The following is a 4,969-nucleotide window of genomic DNA, read 5'->3' as shown; positions in this document are numbered from 1 at the left end:
AAAAATTTCTGAGAAGTTAGAAAATTATCTGAGAAGTTGAAATATACAAACTGAGACATATAGATGTCACAATCTTGCTGAAAATGAAAAATGTTTGAAATACTTACGGATGAAGATCAAAGAGTTCAGTATGTATTGTTATTATTGTTGTTATGTGCTATCGAGTTGCCTGAGTCTCATACTGACCCTATGTACAAACAACTCTGAAGCCGGCCTTGTCCTGAGCCAGTCTCACTGATTCAGACACACCAACCCTCATTGCCCCAGTTATTGTACCAATCCATCTCCACTGGGGTCTTTCTTTCCTGTACTGTCCCTTCACTCTTTTGAGCATGCTGTCCTTCTCCAAGGACCGGTCTCTCCTGGCCAAATGCCCCAAATAATGTGAGACAGAGCTTAAAAATCCTAGCCTCTAAGGAGAAACTTGGTTTTGCCCTCTTCAAGACATATCTATTTGTTTTCTTGGCTGTCCATGGTATGTTCAAGACTAGACTCTTCTCCAGCATCACAACTCAAAGACACTGATTTTCATCCTGTCATCATTGTTCAGCTTTCTGATGCATAGCAAGTAATTTTAAAGACCATGGCCTGGGTTAGGCATACCTTAGTCTCTAGACTGACATTGCTGCTTTTCAGTAGTCTGGAGAGGTCCCAGACAACAGATTTTCCCATGCAATTCATCTTTTGATTTCCTGACTGCTGGTGCCAACAGTGTTGTTTGTGGACTCAACCAAGCTGAAATTGTTAACAGTCTCAATCTCTTCTCCATCTATCATGGTGCTGCCAATTAGCCCAGTGGTGAGAATCTTTGTTTTCTTGATGTTGAGCTTTAATCCTTATTGGAGGCTATATTCCTTGACCCTCTGAAACAAGAGCTTCAAATCCACCTCAGTTTCAGCAAGCAAGGTTGAATTATCTGCATAACATAGGTTATTGATGAAACTTTCTTCAATCCTGATGCCACATTTCCCCTCATAAAGCCTTGCTTCCTGAATGATATGTTCTGAATAAATATTGAAAAGATGTAGAGACAGGATGCATCCCTGACATACTCCTTTCCTGATTTTGAGCCATGCACTGTTTCCTTGCTATGTTCTGAGGACTGCTTCCTTGTCCAAGTTAACAGTTTCACATAAGCACAATCAAGTCTTCTGGAATTCCCATTCTCCTCAAGATTAACCACAGTTTATTGTGATACACACTGTTGAATACATTTGCATAGTAAGTTAAACACAGATAGACATTCCTCTGGTATTCTTCGCATTGTGCCAAGATCCATCTGACATTGGCCATCAAGTCTCTGGTGCCGTGACCTATTCTAAGCCCAATTTATATTTTTGGTCATTTTCTATCAATGTACTGTTCCAATCATTTTTGGATAATCTTCAGGATGATTTAGCTTTTGTGCAATATCAGTAATACTGTTTTATAATTACCATATCATGTCAAGTCACCTATTTTTTTTTAATAGGAATAGATATTGATCTGTTCCAGGCAGTTGGCCAACTAGTTGTCCTCCAGATTTCTTGGGATAATCTGGTGAGCACATCCAGGGCAGTATCTGTTTGTTGAAATATGGCAATTGGTATTCCATCAATTTCTGGGGCTTTACTTATTAATTTTTTTTTGTCACATCCTTTAGAACAGCCTGCACGTCCTCCTTCATCACCATTACTTCTTGATCATATGTTGTTTCTTGAATTTCTTCTGTGTCAGCTAATACTTCTTGGTACAGTGACTCTGTATACTCCTTTCATTTTCTTCCTTCCATTTCCTTCCTTCCTTCCTTCCTTCCTTCCTTCCTTCCTTCCTTCCTTCCTTCCTTCCTTCCTTCCTTCCTTCCTTCCTTCCTTCTTTCCTTCCTTCCTTCCTCTTTTCTGATGATTCAATATTCTACTCAAAACATCCTTAAGCATTGCAACTCATGGCTTGAATTTTTTCTTAACTTTAAAAAAATAGCAAACCAAACCCCCCAGTTATCATCCTTTTCAGTTATTACATCTTTATTTCTGCGTGTTTCCTTTTGATTCTTCTTTTTTAGATCTTTGTTTTTCTCATACCTTGTTTTCTTTGCTTTGTTTAGATCTTTATTTCCCCAGATCTGTTATTTTGTTTAATATTATTTTATTACATCTTTTAATTTATTTCATTGTTCATTGACTTCACTGCCTTTACCATGTTCACCAGAATGAGTCATTGATTATTTCTCTTGCTGTGTATGTCTTATGATTTTTCAATTGGAAAATTGCATTTTTCATAGTGGTAACTTTCTCAGTTCACCCGTATTTGGTGGTTTTGCTTGAACTACTTTCTGTGGTACATTAGTTGAGTGGTAACTTCAGCCTTTGTGTACATACCATTTCTTTTCCCTGTGATAGTTCCCTCACCTCTGATTTAATTGTTGTATTGAACTCTGGTGGCAAGAAACTATGTTGCAATCCCAAAGGTACATAGTTCAAGCCCAACAGCCGCTCTGCAGGAGAAGGATGGGAAATCTCTTCCCATGCAATTAACTGCCTCTTTTTCCTATGATAGCTCCTTCACTTCTGTTTTAATTAGGTTTAGAAAATGTCAGATCTGTTTTCAACTGTCAATGTCTCCCAAAGACCCAAGATAACACACTGTGATAAATCTGTCCACCTATGTTCACCTGTATGAGACTTCACATACCAATAAATTTGTATATCAAAGAGTGTAGTACTCATCTCTCTAGTTATTACTCCTTCTTATACTCTGTTTCTGCAACTACATTTTTAGTGAGAAAAGTCACATCAGTTGAGCCCCCTGAGCCGTTGAGTGCTTCATTCTAAATTTGTACAAGCCTTCTTTTTCCTGCTCTTTAGGGATCTCGCATATCTTAGCTGGCATTCAGAGGAAATGTAAGCTGACTTTCCTCCACATCAGGAACATGGGAGGCTGGCATGTATTAGAAGGATTTATAAAAGATAGTTGTAGAAATTTTTGTTGTTGATGGTGGCTGGTTTAATTTCAGAGCTCCGTTGGCCCTGGGGTGGTTGTGGGAGTAGTTTCCACTCATGTACTACATTTCCTGGCTACACTGCAGGGTGCCTTCTGTAGGAGTTTGTAATAGTCCAATTGCTGACAGTTAATGTATGAGGAAGGGACTGGTATGCTTTGAACATACCCCAGGGAGGTCTGCATTGTTGCTATCAGAGCCCTCTTCCCACTGTAGAATGTCAGCTGTAGCTGTGAGCATAGCTTCTACTTGAGACACCAGCTTCCTATCACACAGTGATCATAGTTGGCCAACCTCAATGTTAAGTAGAATGGAAGCAGAAAGCCCTGAACTGAACTCTGGAAAGAAAGGTCTGTCCTTTTTGTTTCAGTGACCTGAGATACAATGTGCATAGGGAATTAGGTAGAGTGATGACAACAGGAGCAGACTTCTGGTTTTCTGTAGTGATCAGTGGGCAATTACTGGACAGGGGAAGAACTGGAACACTTCTAATGAGAAGTCCCAGGGAGTTCTACTTTTTTCTTTTCTAGGAGAGGTTCATGTCTTTTTGCACAGGCAGTGATTGTGGTGCTTTGGAAAGTAGGATATTTTACTGGGAAACATTCCCAATTCACAGCTGCATAATATGGGTAGAAAGGGTAGAGAAAGGTGGAGAAACAATTTTCCTTACTCTGGAACTCACCAATACTTGCCTTTCTCCTCCACTACTGGCCTCTGATGCTTGATCCACAGTTACTTAAGTCTGGGAACTAGCACTATTTCATTGTAATACTTACAAAAAAGGGATATTTATGCCACCATCTTCCAAGTATTCTCTTGAGAGTCCTTTAATGTTATTTTTCTAAATTTCAGTTTATCTATTTAATCTTTTGTTGTTCTTGCCTTTAATATAACAATGTGATGCTGCTATGACAAATATGCTACAAGTTGATGGCTTTCACAAACAAATTAATTTTTGTTATGATTTAAAAGTTTACAGAGGAGATCGTTAGGAGACAGGTGCAAGTGTTTTGTGAGGCTCCTTTCACCCAGCCCAGACAGAACCAGCATCTACCCAGTTTGTGGAGAGAGGACATACAGTCTGTAGATCCTGATGAACCAATGGAACCTTCCACCATATCCAGGCCCTGGACCACTGGCCCTATATCCACCTCATCCACACCAACAAATGGGGCCTAAGGCCTATTCTTCAGGACCTATGGGATCCATGAGAAGACCCTACATACCTCCTCAGAGACATCCTTACCAAGGATACCCACAAATATGGCTTGCAGGGTAGACCTCAGGAGCCTCCTAAAACCACAGTGCATGTGGTAGAAGATCAAAAAAATGGATGACCTTAGCTCCTCACCTGCCTCACAGCCTGCTGGACTGCCCTCTGTTGTTCCTGTCTCTAGGACAGGCTCACCTGAGCAGCTCAGCCCTCCTGCTCTGCCAGAAATACCATCGCTGCTGAAAAGGGTGTCTGCCCTTCTCTCTTCTGACTGCTGTAAAAAATGAGGGGTTGTGCCCAGGCACCTCTACCTTCAACTCAGTGGGATTCTTGATTAGTAGGGGTTGCTGCTGTTAATTCAGCGAATTGATCTTTTTTAATGTTCAAAAACCAGTTCTTACTGGTCTTTAATGAATGTGCTAAGTGACTCTCCATTTGTTTTGGCCAAAGGGTTATGTGTATTTATAATTTAAAATGAAGATTCAATACTTCTCTGTTAGCACCTAATATGTTTCAATAAATGGAGCCAAACCTAAAAAAAATAATTTACAAATCTGAATTCAGCATGTTGTTGTTGTTATGTGCCGTCGACTAGCTTGCGACTCATAGCTACCCTTTGTACAACAGCCCTAAACCCTGCTCTATCCTATGCCAGTCACACTGCCTCTGACACACCCATCCTGATTACCCCAGTTACTGAATCAATCCACCTCATAGAGGGCCTGCTTCTCCTGCGCTGTCCCTCTACCCTCCCAAGCATGGTGTCCCTCTCCAAGGAC

At 40.5% G+C, this 4,969-nt stretch overlaps 1 pseudogene; it reads left to right on the top strand.

Moving 5' to 3' along the window:
* The first annotated feature begins 4,070 nt into the window (after positions 1-4,070).
* On the top strand, positions 4,071-4,389 carry LOC102870010 (annotated as a pseudogene).
* Positions 4,390-4,969: the final 580 nt, after the last annotated feature.

This window comes from Elephantulus edwardii, unplaced genomic scaffold (genome assembly GCF_000299155.1).
Source record: "Elephantulus edwardii isolate Elephantulus edwardi_28Jun2011 unplaced genomic scaffold, EleEdw1.0 scaffold00097, whole genome shotgun sequence".
In the NCBI taxonomy this organism is placed as follows: domain Eukaryota; kingdom Metazoa; phylum Chordata; class Mammalia; order Macroscelidea; family Macroscelididae; genus Elephantulus; species Elephantulus edwardii.
Note: the sequence above shows the minus strand (reverse complement) of the source record. Positions and strands in the feature narration are given on the sequence as shown.